Source organism: Dryobates pubescens, chromosome 14 (genome assembly GCF_014839835.1).
Source record: "Dryobates pubescens isolate bDryPub1 chromosome 14, bDryPub1.pri, whole genome shotgun sequence".
Lineage (NCBI taxonomy): Eukaryota > Metazoa > Chordata > Aves > Piciformes > Picidae > Dryobates > Dryobates pubescens.
In genome coordinates, this window is record NC_071625.1 from 24,968,501 (window position 1) to 24,993,005 (window position 24,505).

The window sequence follows — 24,505 nt, forward strand, 5'->3', positions numbered from 1 at the left end:
TTTATGGTTTGAATTGGAGGAGTCAACCATGCATGTTTCTTAGTTTATCGTTTTATGCTGTCTTCAATTAAATGTCTATAAACACAGTGATGGCTTTATGACATTGTCCATCAATAAAGACTATCAGATTTTGCATGAGAATATGTAATTTTCAGGGGGAAAAATTGTGACCTTTTGACTTCTCTGTGCCCTGTTGTAGGCATGATGCATGCAGCATGCTTAGGCTTCAGGTTTTTATCCCAGCCCCATTGGATTTTAATCCTTCAGGCTAATTAAGACAGTGGTCACATTTTCTTTCACGTAATTCAGACAGACCCCAATCTAGGGCGGGTTTGGTTTTGATCAAACTATCCAATAGTGATATATTCTCTAATACCAAGAAGGCATAACAGCTGCACATCTCTAGAAGTGTTTAGGAAATGAGCTATTTTAATTGACCTTAGCCAAACTGAAGGTGATATCAGGACACTTTATTGCATATTGATTCAGTCTTTGATTATTTTACCATGTCAAGGTTGGTTGTTGTCGGGGCTCCCTCCCCCCTGCCCCCTTTCCCTAGGACAAAATAATGCATACATTAAAATTAAATCAAACCATTTTGCAAAAGGGATGAATAGTAAAAAGACCCACAAAAACCAACAAACAACCAAAGCAACCCAGGCTCTTATTTTCTTCAGGGACATTGAATAATGATACTCTCATTCCTCATACTTATGAATTACGGTGTAGTATTCACAGTGGCAGCATATGGAGGCTGAATCATTTTCTGCACAGCTGTGCCCTGATATTGCTGTTGACAGCTAAGCACTGAAAAAAAAAAAAGAAGTATAAATTAGTATTCCAGTTCTTAAGGCTACACTGAATATCTTTTCAACATGCTCTTATTGGAAAACTGTGCCTGATGTGATTATCTATATGTAGATATTTCTGGAGGCTGTGTAAGCTGGAGGTGGTTACAGGAGGTCTGACTTGAAGTGAATTGGCTAAGTCAAGTCTGGACTGAAGATGGAAATTCTTCAGGTGGAAAATCCAGCTAACAAGAACATCCATGTACTTCTTCAGTGCAAGGGTGATGTGACAATTGAACGGGTTGCCCAGGGGGGTTGTGGATGCCTCCTCCCTAGGGATGCCCAAGGCCAGGTTGGATGAAACCTTGAGCAGCTGAGTCTAGTTGAGAGGTGTCCCTGTCCATGGTGGAGTAGATGCTCTCTGAGGTTCCCTCCAACCTGAGCCATTCTGGGATTCTATGCTCCTTCATATTCCAACAGAGGGAATACCTCAGACATGGGGAAATATATGTCTGCCCAACATTTTAACAGCTTAGCTTGGTGAAAATCATAACCATAACATACACCCTTCCTAGCCTGCCTGATGTTCTTCTGAGCTTTTGTGCTGACACCAGCTGCAGATTTTTATGTCTCATGAGGCCATGAGCAGAGTTTATTCCAAGTTTGGTGCTTTCTCACAAGTTGGCAGACACCAGATGGGGCTCAGGAGACAATTGTCCAAAATATGCACCTAAATCAGCCCACAGTCAGTAGTGTCTGAGGCTGTGCTGTTGAGCAGGTGTCTGCTCTGGGGCAGGCAGATCTTCATTGTGCCATAGCAGGTCAGGTCCTTGCAAAGGGCTTCTTAGGCTATTTCTCTCTCTACAGTGCATCCTGAATGATTCCATTTTCAGTTCCCATTTTTCTTGAGCTAGGTAAGTTAAAATTTGTATCAATGTGAGTAAAGGTGTCACTGCTCTTCCTTAGTGGTCTTTTCCAACCTGGTCTATTGTATTGTATTGTATTGTATTGTATTGTATTGTATTGTATTCTATTCTATTCTATTCTATTCTATTCTATTCTATTCTATTCTAGTTAACACCTTCCTTCACATGTGAAGGAAGTTATAGGTAGTGATAGGACTGGGGGAAATGTTAAGAAGAAATTCTTCCCCATGAGGGTGGTGAGACACTGGAACAGGTTGCCCAGGGAGGTGGTGGAAGCCTGATCCCTGGAGGTGCTCAAGGCCAGGCTGGATGTGGCTCTGAGCAACCTGGTCTAGTGTGAAGTGTCCCTGCCCATGGCAGGGTGGCTGGAACTGAATGATCTTTAATGTCCCTTCCAACCCTAACAATTCTATGATCTTTGTACTTTCAGCTTTAGCTGGCTGAACTAGGAGAAGCAAGTTGCTCCTGTGTGGCTTGCATAGAGCATGTACTAAAAACATAAACCTGTAGTATCTGGGTTTAAAATTGTCTCCTAGAATTCCTGTCAGCCTGTACTTTTTATTCTTTCATAGAATCATAGCACTGTTTGGGTTGGAAAAGCCCTCTGAGATATCATCCAGTCCAACCAACACCCCAATACCACCATGGCCAGTATTAAACCATGCCCCCAAGTGCAATGGCCACAGGTTTCTTGAACACCTCCAGGGATGGGGACTCCACAACCTCCCTGGGCAGCCTGTTCCAATCCCTGACCACTCTTGCAGCAAAGAAATTTGTCTTCCTGTCTGACCTAACCCTCCCCTGGCACAACTGCAGACCATTTCCTCTCCTTCTATCACCTGAGACTAGGGAGAAGAGACCAACCCCCACCTCACTGCAACCTCCCTTGAGGGAGTTGTAGAGAGCAATCAGGTCTCCCCTCAGCCTCCTTATGTCAGTTTATGACAGTGGCAGTTGATATTCCTTTTGAGGCAAGAAACCAGAGAGCAGCAAGGCAGCCTGCTGCACTGCATACTGAGCTCTGCATCAGACTGCTTTGAAATGTTCAACCTGCAGCCATTATAATCTCAACCTCTGAGCATCTGTCACAAGTCAGGAGAGGTGTCTCAACAGCCTGCCTCACAGTGGCTCTGTGCCATATGCAGCCCAATTGCAGAGTACCCTCACCTCAACAGAAAATATTTGGTATCCTTTCCTGTGCAGCTGAAATCTGCATCTGAAATAAACAAACTCTCAAAGTAACTTGAGGCTTGCTGGACAAGTGTTTTGTTCTAAGTGCATGGTGTACAGGCTCTCAGACTCACTTCCCTCTGTTGAGGATGTAAATGTTCCCACCCAATGGAATGTGCAACCATTTCATACAGCCACAGAATGGTTTGCATTGGAAAGGACCTTAAAGATCATCCAGGTCCAAACCTCCCAGCCAGGGGCAGGGACACCTCCTACTGGACCAGGTTGCTCAAGCTCCCCATACAACCTCTCTCAGGACATTTCCAGGCTTGGAGCCTCCACAGCTACTCTGGGCAACCTGTTCCAGTGCCTCACCACTCACCTGGGGAAGAATTTTGGCCTAATGTCTAATCTCAGTGCAGCTTCTTCCAGTCTGAAGTCATTACTCCATTCTTGTATCTGTGTTGATTCTCCTGCTTGTGGTCCAGGATCTTGTATGACTGGCAGAAAAGCAGTTATCAGGAAAATTTATCATGTAGATCTTCTGTTATATCCAAAATGGTGTTTATCGTGTCTGCCACCTCTTTCCAGGTCCATTTCTGCATACAAAAAGAGTCCAGGTAAAGTGAACTACTGTGGGGCCCTCATATCCCAGGCAGGGAGTTAAGCAATGCTGTGATCTCTTTGCCTTGGTGCAGCCTTTGAGCTCCCTTCATTTAGGTGATGCTGTGAGCTCTTTGCCTTGGTGCAACCTGTGAGCCACCTTCCTTTAAGGGATGCTGTGAGCCCTTTGCCATGGTGCAGCCCATGAGCCACCTTCATTGAAGTGATGCTGTGAGCCCTTTGCCATGGTGCAGCCCATGAGCCACCTTCATTGAAGTGATGCTGTGAGCCCTTTGCCATGGTGCAGCCCATGAGCCACCTTCATTGAAGTGATGCTGTGAGCCCTTTGCCATGGTGCAGCCCATGAGCCACCTTCATTGAAGTGATGCTGTGAGCCCTTTGCCATGGTGCAGCCCATGAGCCACCTTCATTAAAGTGATGCTGTGAGCCCTTTGCCATGGTGCAGCCCATGAGCCACCTTCATTTAAGTGATGCTGTCCCAGTGCAGACTCCCGTGGAACTACAGTGGTTGCTGGCTTCCAAGTTAGAGGATGACCAATGAACCACTGCAGTATTAGCCAGCTTTATCCATCTAGTTGTGCATCCATCCAGACCACAATGACCTCACTCAGATATTTTGCTGAAGGCTTTTGTCAAGTTGAGGCAAACTCCAAGGATTGCTTAAGGGACTTGCCTAACATCTTTGCTGCACAATTCAGCTCAGCTATGAAGACAGAAACAAAGCTGAGACCAAGATTTAGACTTTCAGTGTTCACAGCTTGACATTTGAACTGGACCCTGAAGAGTAAAGGTGACTGTGGAGGTGTTGTGGAGGAGGTAAATATGGAGGGTAAATAACTGAAGGACAAGACCATGGTTGCCCAGAAGATACAGGTAATTTGAATGGCTTTGGAGTATTTTGAATCCATGCTGGTGAGTTAATCTCTAAATTCACCTCTCAATCTGGGACTCCACCTGTAGTTAAGGTATGGGGATTGTGTTTGTGCTTCCATGAGGAGACAAAATGGTCACTGGGAGCTGGGCTGATTTTTCTCATTCTTAAGCAGACCCTTTGGCCAGCTGGCTGTGTGGAACATTTCAGTTCAGTTTACTGCCTGGGTCTCCAATGCAGGTCACAGGGTCCCAGGATGTCAGGGGTTGGAAGGGACCTCTGAAGGTCATCTGAGTCCAACCCCCCTGCCAGAACAGGACCAGAGAATCCAGCACAGGTCACACAGGAACACATCCAGACAGGGTTTGAAAATCTCCAGAGAGGGAGATTCCACAACCTCTCTGGGCAGCCTGTTCCAGTGCTCTGTGACCTTTACAGTAAAGAAGCTCTTCCTCATGTTGAGGTGGAACTTCTGCACTGCAGTTTCTATCCATTGCCCCTTGTCCTATCCCAGGGCACAAGTGAGCAGAGGGTGTCCCTGTCCCTTCCTTCCTGACTCCCAGGAAGACATTGATCAGATCCCCTCTCAGTCTTCTCCTCTCCAGACTAACCAGCCCCAGGGCTCTCAGCCTCTCCTCATCAGCCAGTGCTCCACTTCCTTCAGCATCCTTCTAGCCCTCCCTTGGACTCTCTCCAGTAGATGCCTGTGTTTCCTGAACTGGGGAGCCCAGAACTGGATGCAATATTCCAGGTGTGGCCTCATCAGGGCAGAGTAGAGGGGGAAGAGAACCTCCCTAGATCTGCTGGACACACTTTTTCAGATGTTCCTCTTCAGGTGTTTGTACTTGTGGGAGAAGCATAAACTAAAAAGCCTATTAAAAAAAGAATAATAAGTGATTAAAACCCTTTCCTGCTAAGATGAAATTGAATAATTTAGGCAGAGTGCTTTGGGACATTTTTGCAGGGTGGGAAGTGTTTTGCTACAGAAACACTTGTGAGGGTGCTGAGAACTTTGATGTGTGCTTTGCCAATCACATAATGGATGCTTTATTAGCTTTCCCCTATCTGTTCCTCATTCAGTTCAACAGCTTTTGACTTCCCATTCAGTTGAATGGTGGAATACACAGCAGGCAGCACCAAGGTGCATGCCACCTGCCCAGGTGTTTCAGCAGTGATGGAATGCTAAGCAGCACTGGAAGGAAGGCTGGGGAGGGACTTCTCAGGATCTCAGGTAGTGATAGGACTAGGGGGAATGGAATGAAGCTGGAGGTGGGGAGATTCAGGCTGGAGGTGAGGAGGAAGTTCTTCCCCAGGAGAGTGGTGAAACCCTGGAATGGGTTGTCCAGGGAGGTGGTTGGGGTGCTGGTGCTGTCCCTGGAGGTATCATAGTATCAGTCAGGGTTGGAAGGGACCACAAGGATCATCTAGTTCCAACCCCCCTGCCATGGGCAGGGACACCCCACACTAGATCAGCCTGGCCAGAGCCTCATCCATCCTGGCCTTAAACGCCTCCAGGGACGGGGCCCCAACCACCTCCCTGGAGGTGTTTAAGCCCAGGCTGGATGAGGCTCTGGCCAGGCTGATCTAGTGTGGGGTGTCCCTGCCCATGGCAGGGGGGTTGGAACTAGATGATCCTTGTGGTCCCTTCCAACCCTGACTGATACTATGACACTATGATGTTGATCTATTTTTAAAGGATTCATGAATTATGGTTGCCCAACAGATTTTATTAGAGCCAACCGATTTTTGATGTTGATCACACTATAATCAAGAACCCATTTGACTTCTGGGCATATTTGTTAGCTTCTGATTCCTGTAAAAAAAGTGGTGGTTCCCCACACACACCACCCCCCCCCAGCCATATTAGAAAGATGAAGGATTGCATGAATCAAAGATTCATAAACCTAGTTAGGAAGAGTCAGCAGAAAATTGAGGACAGGATAAAAAATGTTCTGTGATAGCTCTGAAGAAAGAGCAATGAAAGGAAGGGCAAAACAGGACTCTGGACTTCATCACTTCCAGTTATGTGATATGGGCACACCTTTGCATCTGCTCCACTACAGAGCATAGTGGAGAGTAAGCACAACAGCTCTGCTTGCCAAAAACCAGGCACTGAGGCTTAGAATGTTGGCATAAAAGTGCTGTTAATATGGGCTTTGTGCTCACCAGGTCAAGTTGGGTTTTTACTTGGTTGGCTCTGAGCAAGCTGATGTAGTGTGAGATGTCCCTGCCCATGGCAGGGGGGTTGGAACTGGATGTTCCTTGAGGTGCCTTCCAACCCCAACAATTCTATGATTCTCCTCTGCTTTGTTCCTTTTCTATCATTTTCTTGTTGTAGCTGATGTCATCTTCCTTCACTAAGCCCTTCTGTCTCTGTAAGAAAAAGTTCAAAGCTGGATCTTTAAGCTGAATGCTGAGATGCTCTTATGGAGAGAAGTGATGGAAAACTTAGGAGTAATTGATTCCTTTTTTCTGTTATTTCTAAACCCCAAGTGTTCCCTGAAGATAACATCACAGGGAAACTGAGGATGTGAAAAAATACATTCCTTAAAACATTCACAGATTCATAGAATAGTTTGGGGTTGAAAGGACATTAAAGATCATCCAGTTCCACCCCCCTGCCATGGGCAGGGACACCTGCCACCAGCCCAGGTTGCTCAAGGCTTCATTCAACATGTCCTTGAACACCTCCAGGGATCAGGCTTCCAACACCTCCCTGGGCAGCCTCTTCCAGTGTCTCACCACCCTCATGGGGAAGAACTTCTTCCTGACATCCAAGCTGAATCATCCCATTTCTAGGTTTGCTCCATTCCCCCCAGTCCTATCACTACTTATCACTTCCTTCACATGTGAAGGAAGGTGTTAACTAAGGAGGGTTAGTGACACCTTTACTCACATGAATGAATTCTAGGAGACAATTTTAAACCCAGCTACTACAGCTTTATGTTTTCAGTACATGCTCTATGCAAGCCACACAGGAGCAACTTGCTTCTCCTAGTTCAGCCAGCTAAAGCTGAAAGTACAAAGATCATAGAATTGTTAGGGTTGGAAGGGACCTCAAGGATCATTCAGTTCCAGCCGGCCTGCCATGGGCAGGGACACTTCACACTAGACCAGGTTGCTCAGAGCCACATCCAGCCTGGCCTTGAGCACCTCCAGGGATCAGGCTTCCACCACCTCCCTGGGCAACCTGTTCCAGTGTCTCACCACCCTCATTGGGAAGAATTTCTTCTTAACATTTCCCCCAGTCCTATCACTACCTATAACTTCCTTCACATGTGAAGGAAGGTATAGAATAGAATAGAATAGAATAGAATAGAATAGAATAGAATAGAATAGAATAGAATAGAATAGACCAGACCAGGTTGGAAAAGACAAGACCACTAAGGAAGAGCAGTGACACCTTTACTCACATTGATACAAATTTTAACTTACCTAGCTCAAGAAAAATGGGAACTGAAAATGGAATCATTCAGGATGCACTGTAGAGAGAGAAATAGCCTAAGAAGACCTTTGCAAGGACCTGACCTGCTATGGCACAGTGAAGATCTGCCTGCCCCAGAGCACACACCTGCTCAACAGCACAACCTCAGACACTACTGACTGTGGGTTGATTTAGGTGCAGATTAGGTGCACTGTTCCAGTGTGTCCCCACCCTCAGTGCTAAGAATGTATTCCTAATCTCCAGTCTCAATCTCCAATCCATAAACTTCAATCCGTTGGCCCTTCTCCTATCTCTATAAACCCTTGTGAAGAGTCCTTCCACATCTCTCCTGTAGCCCCCTTCAGTTACTGGAAGGCTGCTCTAAGGTCTCTGGAGTCTTCTCCAGGCTGAACAACCCCATCTCTAAGTCTGTCCCCAGGCAGGAGGTTCTCCACTCCTCTGATCATCTTTGTGGTCCCCACTGGACCTGCTCCAGCAGCTCCAGATCCTTCTAGTCCTGGAGGCACCAGAACTGGAGGCAGTGCTGCAGGTATGGTCTCAGCAGAGCAGAGGGGCAGAATCTCCTCCCTGTGCTGCTGCTCTCCCTGCTTTGGATGCAGCTCAGCACACATCTGCCTGCTGGGCTGCCAGGGACCATTGCTGGCTCAGTTTGTCACCAGCTGACACCTTCAAGGCGTTCTCCTGCAGACTGCTCTTGAGCCACTCCTCACCCAGCCTGGATTTGTGCCCATAACTGTGATTCCTTGACTCTGCACATATGAATTTATCCCAAACTCTTTCTTCTTTCAGTGTAGTCACTCTTCCAAGCCCAAGATTGCCATCTCAGTTTTGTTGTTTATTCAGTATTTCCCTGCCAGGAACATTTCTGATTTATCTGAGCATGTGATGGCTGTAAGTCACTGAGGTTTTTATCAGCTAAGTGAGTATACTGGATTCTTCAACTCTTTTTAACAAGGGCTTTATCTTGTCTGAGTTGTACACAACCACTGTCAGATCTCCTCACGACCCTGGAGTGGCACAAAACATGCACACTGAAGGCTGAAGAGCTGCTTTGTGTCTCTTTTCAACAGCCTCAGAATAACACAGGCTGCAGAGAGGAGTGGTCAGATTTGTTTCAGTGGCCTTTGGGCCTAACTGGGCAAAAGAGATGGAAAAATCTCTAATTAGCATGATATCTGTGTGAGTGCTGCATGGTTTGCTAATGATGCTTGACTCTCTATCTTTTAGCTCTTTCAAGAGAGAGGAGAGGCTGAAATACCAACTGCATTATGCCAAGACAAGATTAGCCAATTAGGCATACTCAGATCTGTGCGAACAGATGGGATGCAGCTGATGGTGCTGATGGAGCTGTGTCAGCTGATGGCTGATGTCATTGCAAGGCTGTTGTCTAACCTCTTTAAAAGGCCATGAATTTTGGAGGAGGTTCTCACTGACTGGAAAAAAACAAACCCAAACATCAGACCCACTGTCAAGAGTAGCAGGAATGAATGGTTCTCCTTCCCCTCTTCTGTGCCCTGCTGAGACCTCACCTGGAATATTGTGTCTAGTTTGGGGCTCCCCAGTTCAAGAGGGGCAGGGATCTGCTGAAGAGAGTCTAATAGATGGCTACAGGGATGCTGAAGGGACTGGAGCACTGCCTGGTGAGGAGAGGCTGAGAGCCCTGGGGCTGGTTAGTCTGGAGAAAGAAGACTGAGAGGGAATTTGATAAATGTTTATAAATATCTGAGAGCTGGGGATCAAGAGGGAGGGGACAGACTCTATTTAGTTGCACCTTGTGATAGGACAAGGGGCAATGGATATAAATTGCAGTGCAGGAAGTTCCACCTCAGCATGAGAAGAAACTTCTTTACTGTAAGGGCCACAGAACACTGGAGCAGGCTGCCCAGAGAGGTTGTGGAGTCTCCCTCTCTGGAGATTTTCAAGCTCTGTCTGGTTCTGTTCCTGTGTGACCTGTGCTGGATTCTGTGGTCCTGCTCTGGCAGTGGGGGTGGACTCAATGACCTTCAGAGGTCCCTTTCAACCCCTAACATCCTGTGATCCTCTGAATGTCCAGGGCACTGAGTTGGTCTGACTGAACTCAGTGACTGTGTAAGTGATGGAAGGTACTCTTGGAAGGCATATTCAGACACTTGGAAGACAAAAAGGTTCTTGGGAGCAGCCAACATAGATTTAACATGTTCAAATCATGCCAGACCAACTTGCTATGATGAGGTGAGTGCTGGTGCTGAGGACAAGAGAGAGTGGGACAGTAGCTAGTGCACATTATGAATTTAGAAGGCCTTTTACACACTCTTGTAAAGTCTCCTTATCACCAAGCCTGTGAGATACAAACTAAAGGAAGGCCTGATGAGGTAGATGACAAATTGTTTGGACTGCCATGCTCAGTCATCACTGTGATTAGCAGTGCAGCATGGTTCCGGTGCTCATCAGCAAGCCGTGTGCTGCAGGACTCTGTCAGGAGCTGGTCCTGTCCAGTGTCCGCAATAATGGTCTGGCTGGTGGGACAGAAGGCAGGCTCAGCAAGGCTGCTGATGCTGACAGACTGGGACAAGTGGTCAGTACATGGAGGGCAGGGCTGCTGTCAGAATGAGCTGATCAGGCTGGAAAAAAATGTTAGCAGGAGCTTCGCACAGGTCAGCAGGAGTAAGTGCAAAGTCCTGTGCCAGGGATTGGCAACCTCCTGCAACCACAGAGGCTGGTAGCAGGGCACCTGGCTGAGAGAACACCTTTGAAAAGAAAACATTCAGGGGCCTGGTGGACATCAAGTTGAATGTTATTCAGCATCAAGGTCAGCTGCCTCCTGGGCTGTTATTAAGACGGTGGTCATCGGGTCCAGAAGCATGATCCTTGCCCTGTTAGGTGCTTAGGAGAGTGCATCTGAAATGCTCTGTCTTGCTTTGGGCTCCCATTTCAAAGAAGCTGTTGAGTCAAGAGGAGGGTGACCAATGTGGTCCAGGAGCTGGAACACAGGATGCATGAGGACAGGCTGAGGAAACAGGGTTTGTTTTGCCTGAACAGGAGAAGGCTCAAGCTCATTTCTGTCTGCAGCTACCTGAGAGGATGGAGCCAATCTTTTCCCAGAAGGGCACAGTGATAGGGTGGGAGAAAATGGACACAGGTTGGAACACAGGAAGTGGTTTGTCCATGAACGTTCTTAAACCCTGAAACTGATTGCCCTGACAGTTTGTGGAACCTACATCCTTGGAGGTGTCTGAGACTTGACTGGACACAGCCCTGGACAACCTGCCCTGCAGGGGACCATATGTCCCTTCCAGCTGGAACTGTTCCATCATTCTGTTATGATGTGAATTTGATTTTGGTTGGTCACACTTCCTATTACAGGAGCCCTTTAAACACAAATCATTAACAAACCAGGTAATCCACTGTGGAAAGTGACTGGAGCTGTCCAAGCACAGGAGGTATCTTACACCAAGGGATGCACCAGCTTTCCAACATACTAGAGTTCACAGGATCATAGGATAAGAGGAGGTTAGGGCTTGGAAGGGACCTTTGAAGGTCAACAAGTCCAAGCCCCTGCCAGAGCAGGACCAGAGAATCTAGTGCAGGTCACACAGGAACACATCCAGATGGGTCTCGAAAGTCTCCAGAGAAGGAGACTTCACAACCTCTCTGGGAAGCCTGTTCCAGTGCTCTGTGATCCTCACAATGAAGAAGTTCCTCCTCATGTTGAGGTGGAACCTCCTGTGCTGAACTGAGGGGCCCAGAACTGTATCACAGTATCACAGTATAACTAAGGTTGGAAGAGACCCCAAGGATCATCAAGTCCAACCTGTATCGACAGACCTCACAACTAGACCATGGCACCAAGTGCCATGTCCAATCTCCTCTTGAACACCTCCAGGGACGGTGACTCCACCACCTCCCCGAACGACTCTCTCAGTAAACTTTCTCCTCACCTCGAGTCTAAACCTCCCCTGGCGCAGCTTGAGACTGTGTCCCCTTGTTCTGGTGCTGGTTGCCTGGGAGAAGAGACCAACCCCCTCCTGTCTACAATCACCTTTCAGGTAGTTGTAGAGGGCAATGAGGTCACCCCTGATCCTTCTCTTCTCCAGGCTAAACAATCCCAGCTCCCCCCCTCAGCCTCTCCTCATAGGGCTTATGCTCAAGGCCTCTCACCAGCCTTGTTGCCCTTAACTGGACACAATATTCCAGATGAGGCCTTATCAGGGCAGACTAGAGAGGGAGGAGAACCTCTCTCGACCTAACCACAGCCTTTCTAATCCATCCCAGGATGTCCTTGGCCTTCTTGGCTACAAGACCACATTGCTGGCTCATGGGTAGCCTTCCAGCCACCAGGACCCCCAGGTCCTTTTCCCCTTCAGCCGGTATAAAGTGTTTTCTCATGCTGACATCATCCTAAAAAGGGGTAAAATGACCTCTGGAGTTGCTTTACTATTTCCATCTCTGGCTTTAAGAGGTTTTTCTTTTCCTCCCCACCCCCCTTTGCTGCAATCAAGTACATCTTTTTTTTCCCCCCTTTAATTGCTCCCATAATTTTTCCTGATGCCGAGTCTGGACGATGTTGCAGTAATCATTTAATCAGTAACAACACATCTTTGTATTCCTCTTGCCTGATTGCATTTCTATAGTTTGTGTTGCCTTTACAGAAATCACTGATTCATCAAACAAAAATAAATACAGTTGGCTAATTAAATCTCTTCTGATTTTGCAGCATAGAAAAAGACTCGGAGTCAAGATTTTTTTTCCCCTCCATGTTAATTAGGAATAAACAAACTGTTTCCAGTAATTACATTAGAGTTAAATCCATAGAGGGGGGAAAAAAAAATAAAGCCATGAGAAAGTACCTCAAACATTGTTTGCACAGATAATTTGGCTGCTTCTGAGCAAATCCAGTTTGTTCTCCCTGTCGTTCTGATATGGCTCTGATCTCACAGAATCACAGAATGTTTGGGACTGGAAAGGACCTTGAAAGCTCATCCAGTCCAACAACCCTGCCAGAGCAGGATCACCCATACCAGATCACACAGGAACACATCCAGGTGGGTTTGGAATATCTCCAGAGAGGGAGACTCCGCAACTCCCCTGGGTAGCCTGTGAGTAGGCAGTGTGAGCTTGCAGCACAGAAGGCAAATTCCATCCTGGGCTGCTTCAAAAGCAGCATGGCCAGCAGATCCAGAGAGGTGATTCTGACATGCCAGCAGATCCAGAGAGGTGATTCTGACACTTTGCTCTGGTGAGACCTCACCTGGAGGTCTGGAGCCCTCAATATAGGAAGGACATGGACCTGATGGAGGAGGTCCATGAAAATGATCAGGGGTTTGGAGCAGCTCTTCTACAAGGACAGGCTGAGGGAGCTGGGGGTGTTCAGCCTGGATAAGAGAAGACTCCGGGGGAACCTTAGAGCTGCCTTCCAAAGCTCATCCAGTCCAAACCCCCTGCCAGAGCAGGAGCACCTACACCAGATCACACAGGAACAAATCCAGGTGTGTTTTGAATTTCTCCAGAGAGGGACAATTCACAACTCCCCTGGGCAGCCTGTTCCAGTGTCTGTCACCCCCACAGGGAACTAATTCTTCCTCCTGTTTCCATGGCACTTCCTATGCCTCAGCTTCCACCAGTGCCCCTTGTGCTGTCATTGGGCATAACCCAGCAGAGCCTGGCTCCATCATCTGGGCACTCACCCTGCAAATCTTTGTCAACATGAATGAGGTCACCTCTCAGGCTCCTCCTCTCCAAATTACAGAGCCCTGATAAAGCTCTCCTCATAAGGAAGATGTTCCACTCCCCTAATCATCTTTGTGGCTCTGTGCTGGACTCTCTCTAGTAGCTCCCTGTCCCTTCTGAACTGAGGGGACCACAGCTGGGACACAATATTCCAGATGAAGCCTTATCAGGGCAGAGTAGAGGGAGAGGAGGACCTCTCTCAACCTAGTGGAGGGAAAGGAGAATCTCTCTTGACCTGCTAACCACAGTCCTTCTTATCCACGCCAGGATGCCCTTGGCCTTCTTGACCACAAGAGCACATTGCTGGCTCATCCAGCAATGGGCTCCATCCCATGCTCCTAATACTGAGCCTTCACCTGTGATGACTGAGACATGGTCTCCCTAACTGAGCACAGAGAGCATTTTCTGTGGTGGTGCTGGCTGAAAACATTGGTGAATTAGTCAAGCACTCCAAGCCATGACCTGCCAGGATTCAATTTGTTTCTACAATTTTAGTTCATCACATGTGTAATTATACCTGACAGCAGCTGTATCATAATAGTAAAAGGCATATTATGACAGCAAGCATTCATCAGTCCTCTCTGTCCTTCTGCATCCACAAACCCTGTGATGAATCAAGTTCCCTGTCCACCTTAGCAATTGCAGTGCAACCACTAGATCCACTGATTCAGCAGCAGCATAGGCACTGAAGCTCTGCAGTGGTTCAGTTTCCTTTCACAGAGCTTTAAACTCCAGCAGAAGTTCTGTTGGAGTGAGTGAGCACCATGCCTTGCACAGGTCACAGTCCTCTCTGGATTCTCTACCTCCTTGTGCTGGTGGGGTGGGTTAACACCCATTCTGAAAGCAAAAACAAAGCAGGGGGGAGGGCTTGCGGGTGCTTTGCCCTCCCTGCAGGGCATTTTCCTCCTGGGAAACTGAGTCTGTTCCACTCCTCCCTCCCTGCCCAGCTAGGGTATAAAAGGGAAGGCATTGGAAATATTAGCTCCTTTTGGCTCCTGCCTCTCCTGGATGAGAGCAACTGCAGCTGCCTTCCTGCTCCTCTGCCACATGGTCAGGGCCTGATCCTTCTCCCTGCTGCCTCTTCAGAGAGAGACTGGTTTTGTATTCTTCTTCTTTGTCCCCCTCCCATCAATCCTTGTTCCTTGCCCTTGTGAACCTTACACAAGCCCTATGAGGAGAGGCTTGAGGGAGCTGGGGTTGCTTAGCCTGGAGAAGAGGAGATGCCGGGGTGACCATATTGCTCTCTACAACTACCTGAAGGGAGGTTGTAGACAGGCGGAGGTTGGTCTCTTCCAGGCAGCCAGCACCAGAACAAGAGGACACAGTCTCAGGCTGCACCAGGGGAGGTTTAGGCTGGATGTTAGGAAGAAGTTCTATACAGAGAGAGTGATTGCCCATTGGAATGGGTTGCCTGGGGAGGTGGTGGAGTCACCATCACTGGAGGTGTTCAGGAGAAGACTTGATGGGGTGCTTGGTGCCATGGGTTAGTTGTTTAGGTGGTGTTGGATTGGTTGATGGGTTGGACGCAATGATCTTGAAGGTCTCTTCCAACCTGGTTTATTCTATTCTATATATATATATTGTTTAAAGAAAACTCTTTGCCTCTCTACTTCCAAGCCAACTCCAAATTATTGTTTGGTTGGATTTGCTCCTTTCCTTTTTTTCCCCCTCTCTGTTGGGAGGGAGGAGCGGGGAGTGGGGGAGTGATTCTCAGCCTTGCCCCCATCTGAGCTCTTAACTCCCAGTTAAGGCTTAAACCACCACAGCCTGTGAGACAAGTCTGAAAGTTTGGGCACAAGCTTGCTTTATATTCACAAAAGCTTTGAAATGCAGAGCTGCAGGAGGGATCAAGTTCTTGAATCTGTAGGGGAAAGGAGATCCTTTCTTAAGAGGACAGGAGATGTGTCCAGTCAGACCTGGGCAGGCTGGAGAGTTGGGACAGGAGAACCTCCCTTGACCTGCTCATCACACTCTTCTTAATGAAGGATACAACTGGCCCTGAGGGCACATTGCTGTCTTTGACAGCCTATTGTTCATCAGGACTCCAAGCAAGTTTATCCTGATACAAGGTGATATAAAGGAGGCTGGGTTTGATTTGGCATTGTCTCAGCTGGGGAAGCAATAGCAAAGCCATTGGCCCTGTTTGCTTCCACATTTGGTGACTGTGGGAGCCAGTGGTATTCTGTGGATGCTTTCATCTTGAAGGAGAGCTGTTATTTAAGAGGGGTGTGGAGAGAGGAAAATTGATGGACAGATTAAGCAGCTGAAAGTCTCTTTTAAAAATGTTATTGATATTTTATCCTGGTTTAAGCTGTGTGGTTAATGAACAAAATCTTAAAGTGACAGGATTTCATATTTCACTTTTTGCTAATTTATAATTGAAATAAAATTACTTCTGGGCTTCCTCATGATGAAGTAGCATGAGATAGGTAAATCCTTATACACCTATAATTAGATTATAAATTTGGGGCTGGGAGGAGGAATGGACTTTTTCTACCTGCAGGTTTGTACAGCAGATTCATAACCCTAACTGAGAATATTTAGGTGCTATTGTAATATGTTTTCACTGGAAGTTTGCTGTAAGTTCTCCCTAACTTACATGACCATAAATCCTGATGTCCCTCTGCATCTGCTACTAGAAGAATAAAACTGCTCTGTCAAATATGACAATTTCTGCTGAAAGATTTTCACATCAATAGATGAACCCTGATGGGAAGATCATGGAGCAGATCCTCCTAGATAGAGTAGAATAGAATTAACCAGGTTGGAAAAGACCTTTGAGATCATCGAGTCCAACCTATCACCCAACACCATCTAATCAACTAAACCATGGCAGCAAGCACCCCATCCAGTCTCTTCTTAAACACCTCAGATGCCATGCTGAGGCACATGGAGGACGGAGATGATTCAGGACAGCCAACAGGGCTTTACTAGGGACAGGTCCTGTCTGACTAACCTTGTGGCCTTCTATGACAAAGCAGCTGTGTCAGTGGATAAGGGACAGCCTTCCTGGGAGATCCCTTCAGGTACTGGAAGGCAGCTCTAAGGTGCCCCTGCAGTCTTCTCTTCTCCAGGCTGAACACCCCCAGCTCCCTCAGCCTGTCCGCATAGCAGAGCTGCTCCAGCCCTTGGATCATCTTTGTGGCCCTCCTCTGCACTTGCTCCAACAGCTCTGTGTCCTTCTTGTGATGGAGACATGGGAACTGGAGATGGGATCTTGGCAGAGCAGTCAAGGGGCAAAATCCCCTCTCTTGCCCTGCTGGCCACACTCCTCTTGATGCAGTGCAGGACGTACAACGTTTCTGTGTCTTACAGCACAGAGCTGACACAGACTCAGCCTATTTATCCCATTCAATGTAAAAAATATTGGCAGACTCTTTTGTTCTAGTCCTCTGGAAGCTTCCTCCCAACTCTGAGATCGATTAGTAGTAATGATTAACTGATAACTGAGATTATGTAGAAGAGCCCTCAAAAAACCCCAACCAACCAACCAACCAACCAACCCAAAACCCCACAACAAAAGAAAACAAGACCAAAACAAAAGAAAAAAACACCCCACAAACTACCCAAACTTTTTCATTGTTACCCAATCCCCTGACAATTAGTGGAAGTTACATTCCACACCTGTCACCTAACAGCTCTCTGGCAGATGGGGCAGAAAGAATTTTCTTGCCACGATTAATCAGTTATATAATTTTGCTACCAACAATGGAAACTTGTATAGAAAATGCAGAAATTTCCTATCTTATGCAGGCAAGCTTCCTCTCCTCTCCTCTCCCTCCCCTCTCCCTCCCCTCTCCCTCCCCTTTCCCTCCCCTCTCTCTCCCCTCTCTCTCCCCTCTCTCTCCTCTCTCCTCTCCTCTTCCCTCTCCTCTCTCTCCTCTCTCCTCTCCTATTCCCTCTCCTCTCTCTCTCCTCTCCCATTAAAATTTGTTCCATCCTGGTATCTATTGTTGCATATCCAGGAGGTAGCTAAGCAGTGGTTTGCTATGTATTTGCTTTTCCTTTGTACATCGATGAGTTGTAGGTGTGAATGTTGGCAGTAGGGAGGCTGTAGGGATTGCCCCATGCTGGACATAGCTGAAGCCAGCTTCAGCAGGTCCACTGCAGAACACAACTGAGCCCATCAGCCAAGCTGGAGGAGATCCTGGTAAAGCATGTTTAAGAAAGGGCAAAAGCCTGCTCTGACAGAGGAGGGGAAGAAAAACATGAGCGATAAATTGTAGAGGGACACCAAGGTCAAGGAGGAGGAAGAAAGAAGAGAGGAGGAGGTTCTTGCGCAGGTATCCATACTCCAGCCTGTTGAGGATACCATTCTGGAGCAGATGGATGTTCCCTGAAGGAACTGTTACCTGTGAACAGTCCATACCAGGGAAGATTTTCCTCCTGAAGCAGTGTATCCTGTGAAAAGGATCCACATTAGAGTGAGGGCAAAGCATGAGGAAGGAGTAGTAGGGAAAAGCTGTTGAATAGTGACCGTGAGCCTCCACCTCCCATTGTGTTTCTTGTTGGAGCCTGGCAGTGAGGGAACAAACTGAGCCTGGCCAAGTGGAGGCAAGGTGCTGTTCCCCTGTTTGTCTTTTTGTTTCTTGCTACTCAAATCTATTTTAATTGATTCTAAATCAATTTTCCCCAAGCTGAGTCTGTTTTTCTGTGATGGTAATTGGTAAGTGATCTCCCTGTCTTTATCTTGACATTATTTCTTGTTTCTGGTTTGTTGGTTTTTTCCCCCCCTATTTTCTTGCCTGTCCTGCTGAGAGGGAGAATAAATGAGCAACTGGGTGGGAGTTCAGCTGCTTGATGAGGTTAGCCCACCACAGTCTGTCTCCTCAGGAAAACAGATCTTTGTTATTTTTATGGTTGCATAAACTGAATGCAATACCTGTGCTGGGTGGCAAAAAAATACTACATTGTGAGTGGAGTTGGCTAAAATGTGTTGTGCACTTACAACATAAATTAGGTGCAGTTTGTATCCCACAGTAAAACCTGCCTGTGCTGTTTATAGAGATTTCAAGGCCCTGACTGAAAGAATTCCAATATATGCTTCTTGCTTCCCAATAACAGTAAAGAAATAGAATGTAAATCAGAGTAGAAGTTGGGCTGTTAAAGCAATTTGCAGGGAAGACAGCTGTAAAAATCTTAAAGGTTGATTTCCCTCACAGATTCATAGAATGGTTGGGATTGGAAAGGACCTTAAAGATCATCCAGTTCCAACCCCCTGCCATGGGCTGGGACACTTCCCACCAGCCCAGGTTGCTCAGGGCTTAATCCAGCCTGGCCTTGAACACCTCCAGGGAGGGGACAGCCACAGCCTCCCTGGGCAACAGAGTAATTGAGAAGCTAAGACTACACAGACTACTGCAAATCAGGCAGCAGCTCTGAGGTGAAGAACTGTGTTATTTTTATTTCATACTAGTGTGGACCTTGATCTTTGTGCTGTCTCTTGAGTACTGAATGTGTTAAGTTCACAGGATCACAGGATGTTAGGGGTTGGAAGGGACCTCTGGAGATCTTCCAGTCCAACTCCCCTGCCAGAGCAGGACCATAGAATCTAGTGCAGGTCACACAGGAATGCATCCAGATGGGTCATCAAAGTCTCCAGAGAAGGAGACTCCACAACCTCTCTGGGCAGTCTGTTCCAGTGCTCTGGGCCCCTTACAGTAAGGAAGTTCTTCCTCATGTTGAGGTGGAACCTCCTGTGTTGCAGTTTCCATCCATTGCTCCTTATCCTATCTCAGGACACAACTGAGCAGAGGCTGTCCCTATCCCTTCCTTCCTGACCTGCAGCCCTCAGACATTTATGGAGATTGATCAGACCCCCTATCCGTTTTCTCTTCTCCAAACTAAACAGTCCCAGGTCTCTCAGCCTTTAAATTGAAGGAGAAGAGGTTTAGATTGGATCTTAGCAAGAAATTCTTCACTTCTAGGGTGGTGAGATTGTGGAATGGATAGTCCAGAGAGGTTGTGGATGTCCCCTCCCTGGAAATGTTCACGGCCAGGTTGGATGGTGCCTTGAGCAGCCTGGGCTAGTTGAGAGATGTCCATGGCAAGGAGGTTTGATTAGATATCTCTAAGGTTTCTTCCACCTTAAGCCATTCTATGATTTTTCCTACTAATTCCAGCTTTAAATCAGAAATGTAGGGCTACCAATTAATGTTGCACTAATAGTTTCTCTGAATTATTAACATTTTGATGATCATAGAGTCCTGGGGTACTGGAATCATTTCAGCTGTGTACTTCTTCATGTTCCTTTTGGTTTGAAATGCCTCTCACACTAGCTAAAGTAGAAACTGTAGTCTTGAAATTTTATAGGAATTAGCCCCTTTAGAATAGAATTAGAATAGAACAGAATTAACCAGGTTGGAAGAGACCTTCGAGATCACTGAGTCCAACCTATCACCCAACACCATCTAATCAACTAAACCATGGCACCAAGCACCCCATCCAGTCTCTTCCTAAACACCTCCAGTGATGGTGGCTCCACCACCTCCTTGGGCAGCACATTCCAATTGCCAATCTCTCTTTCTATGAAGAATTTCTTCCTAACATCCAGTCTAAACGTCCCCTGGCACAGCATAAGACTGTGTCCTCTTGTTCTGGTGCTGCTTGCCTGAGAGAAGAGACCACCCCCCACCTAAAACTTCCTCTACACTTTTTGTCTTTTAAATGGGAGTCACAAAACTTTATCAAATTCTGAAGAGCTAATACACTGTATGCCAATAGTCACATTTAAAGTCATGGAAAATCTCAGTTCTGCAGTAAATAAATTAGAATATGATGTTTATGTTCTAAATCAAACAGGCATCATTATGTGTGTGACATACATTTCAAACATTTATATGCTTCTTTTATTTCCCCCTCAATGAATTTAACCTGTAGAATGTGAAATGTATCAGCAAGGGAATGTAAAATACATCAGTGAGGGAAAAGAATCTAATTCCTACTTATTAAATGCATATAAACCAGAAATAACTAGGCCTATAAAACAGGGCTGTGTAAATGGCAGGGTAAATAAGGCCTGGAAATATAAGTGTGAGTTTAATGTTTTAAGACATTCTTCTTATGGATGGAGCTGCACCAAAGTTACGCTGAGGCTTATGAGAGGCTGGAACGTAAGCTGGTCTTAACCTGCCAGCTTAACCTAAATGTAGTGATTTGGGTGCAACACCAAGATCATAGAATCACAGGAAGCTAGGGGTTGCAAGGGACCTTTGAAGATCATTGAGTCCAACCCCCCTGCCAGAGTCTAGCACAGGTCATACAAGAATGTGTCCAGATGGGTCTTGAAAGTCTCCAGAGAAGGAGACTCCACAACCTCTCTGAGTAGACTGTTCCAGTTCATTCGTTGCCTCTCACATCTTCATAGACAAGCTCAGGAAGCCTGGGTTAGAAGATTGGATGGCAAGATGGATCAAGAACTCATTAAGCAACAGAATCCAGAAGGTTGTGGTTAGTGGTGCAGAGTCCATTTGGAAGCCTATGGCTAGTCTTGCTCCCCAGGGATCAGGACTGGGTCCAGTCTTGTCCAACATCTTCATCAATGACCTGGATGAGGGGTTAGAGTGGACCTTCAGCAAGGCTACAGACAATATGGGCGTTGGGGCTGTTCCACATGGAGAGAAGGCAGCTGCAAGGAGACCTCAGAGCAGCCTTCCAGTACCTAAAGGGGGCCTACAAGAAAGCCAGGAAGGGACTTTTTGCAAGGGCTCGTAGTGACAGGATGAGGGGAAATGGCTTTGAGCTTGAGGAGGGCAGATTGAGACTGGAGATTAGGAAGAAATTCTTTCCAGCAAGGGTGGTGAGACCCTGAAACAGGTTGCCCAGGGAGGCTGTGGCTGTCCCATCCCTGGAGGTATTCAAGTCCAGGATGAGGCTTTGATCAACCTGGGCTGGTGGGAGGTGTCCCTGCCCACGGCAGAAGGAGCATTCTGTTCACCAGGATGAACAACCCAAACTCTCTTGTGATGCTTGTGTGCTTCTTTGTCGTGTTTGGGGTTCCTTTTCCTCGTCCCTTCCATTCACGCAGAGCTATATATAGACTGGAAGACATTTTGGATGGAGATTTTGTCAGGAGAATTGCTCAAAGCATAAGGAAACCATTAGATGTAGTTTTCAATCATTTAAATTTCTAATATTTGATTTTTAAATGACGAAACATCCAATAACCCAAGTGACCTTATTCAAACATATACATGGAATAAATTATTTCAAATGAAAGCCTGACAATTATTTGTTCAGCTGCTCTGGTGCCTGGAAGGTTAGGAACAAAAGCTATTATTGTTCAGTGTGTTTTTTCACAGGAAATAGACAGTGGCAAACATACAGTAGTTCAACACATGAGATCAGAGACACAGTTTTTATAGTAAACCCAAACCAGATGTTGGAAGGGCTCAAGACCTTTACAGAGATTATTAGTTATGTTTGCCTTTGAAAGCAAAGAAGGTTTACAGAGGACCATGTACCTGATTAAGAGAAAGACAGGTTACAAAAGCTCTGAGTATTAGCTCATGCAAGAAAAAATATTGACCATATAGGTTGTGTTTTAGATGTTGCAGTTAGCTACGGAGGTAGGGGTTGGGGTTTGCTTTCATTTGCTTTCTGGGTGAATATGCAGCTTCCTCGTGCTGCTAAACAGCTTCAGAATGAAGGGAAAAAAAAGGGAAAAGGTTTTTTAAGTGGAAGGCCAGAGCTGTGCCCTCACAGTTTCCCTTCCCCCATGATACAGAATTGGGCATTAAATAAGGTGGTGTTTGTATTTTCTTACAATACCACAGAGAGAAAGAATAACGGGTAGTGTTATGTACATAGGGTGTAGCTTTTAATGTAGTATAAAGTCTACTTTATACTACATGTAGTATTATCTGTATGGTTGTATGTAGATGATAGATGTAGTAGAATGTACATAATACACTATGTGTCGCACAAAGACTACTTTATACTATATGTAGTAGTACCAGAACAAGAGGACACAGTCTCAAGCTGTGTCAGGGGAGGTTAGGCTGGATGTTAGGAAGAAGTTCTTCACAGTAAGAAAGATTGGCCATTGGAATGTGCTGTCTAAGGAGGTGGTGGAGTCACCATCACTGGAGGTGTTTAGGAAGAGGCTGGATGGGGTGCTTGGTGCCATGGTTTAGTTGATTAGATGGTGTTGGATGATAGGTTGGACTTGATGATCTCAAAGGTCTCTTCCAACCTGGTTAATTCTATTCTATTCTATTCTATCTATATGGTTGCATATAGAGGATAGCTGTAGTAGTACGTACACACGTGTAGCATAAAATCTACTTTACTACATGTAGTAGTATCTATATGGCTGCATATAGAGGATAGATGTAGTAGAATGTACACAATACACTATGTGTAGCACAGACTACTTTATTCTACATGTAGTAGTATCTATATGGCTGCATATAGAGGATAGATGTAGTAGAATGTACACAACACACTATGTGTAGCACAAAGGCTACTTTATACTACATGTAGTAGTATCTATATGGTTGTATGCAAATAGATGTAGAACATACATGATATACTACATGTAGCATAAAGCGTACTTTATACTACATTAGTATAATGTGTAGTGTAAGATAATAATTACTTGAGGTTAATGAACCAGATTAATTACTATGTCAACTGATATCATTGCAGTGTTACAGAGTAGTCCAAAATAAGGGCTACATTCCCACTGGCGTCATGCGAAGGGGAACTTCAGCAGCCAAGGTTTATCTGCCACAAGGCACAGAGCTATGGGACACTACATTTTCTAACACACACCACACACACCCCTCTCCTCCCCCCACCCTCCCTTTTTTTTCCCCTACTACCTCCTGTTTGTTTTCTTGGAGTGTTGAAACATGTTCTGAGCTCAGTGCACAAAGTGTTTCCACCTCATGCGGAGTTACTTGTGTCACAGTAGGCAGGGACAAAAGGCTCAGTACTTTTGAGGCAATAAAGCAAAATTAACTCTTGCAACGAAGTCACAGAATCACAGAAAACATCCGCTTGGAAGAGAGCTCCAAGCTCATGAAGTCCAACCCTCGACCCAGCACTGCAGAGTCAACACTAAAACATGCCCCTAAGCACCAGCTCCACACACTGCTTGAACACCTCCAGGGATTGTGACTCCAGCACTGCTCTGGGCAGACCATTCCAATGGCTGAGAACCCTCTCTGTGAAGAAATGTTTCCTAACATCCAGCTTGAACCTCCCCTGGCACAGTGTGGACCCATCTCCTCTGTCCTGAATCATGTAATGTTGTATCACAGTATCACAGTATAAGTAAGGTTGGAAGAGACCCCAAGGATCATCGAGTCCAACCTGTCTCGGTAGACCTCACGACTAGACCATGGCACCAAGTGCCACATCCAATCTCCTCCCTCGCAGAGGGCGAAGCTGGAATTGGGATACTGGAACGCTGGTTCTAGTTTTGTCTGTAGTTTTGCCTAGGAAATGTTAATACTTCCTCACATATCCTCATGAACCTCCTACTTGTCCTTGTCTTAATCAGCTCGACTGACTGAGAGCAGGTAGCTGACAGCTGACTGTTGAAGTCTGTGTTAAGGCACTGATTGACTTGAGTCGTTTTGTTTTGGAGCAGGATACTCTACCAGATTCCTGGTCTTGACCCAGTCTCTAGCACTTCACTCCAACCAAGTTTTCAAAGGTAATAATAATAATAATACCCCTGCACTTCTGGAAAAAAACCAACCAAAACCAAACCCAATAAAAACTGGCCAGCTTTTCCCACCAACATGCTTCCAGTTCACAGAATCACAGAATGTTAGGGCCTGGAAAGGACCTCCAAACCTCCTCCAGTCCAACCCCCCTGCCACAGCAGGATCAGCTAGAACAGATCACACAGGAACACATCCAGGTGGGCTTTGAATATCTCCAGAGAGGGAGACTCCACAACCCCCCTGGGTAGCCTGCTCCAGGGTTCTGTCACCCTCAAAGGGAAATCATTCTTCCTCCTGTT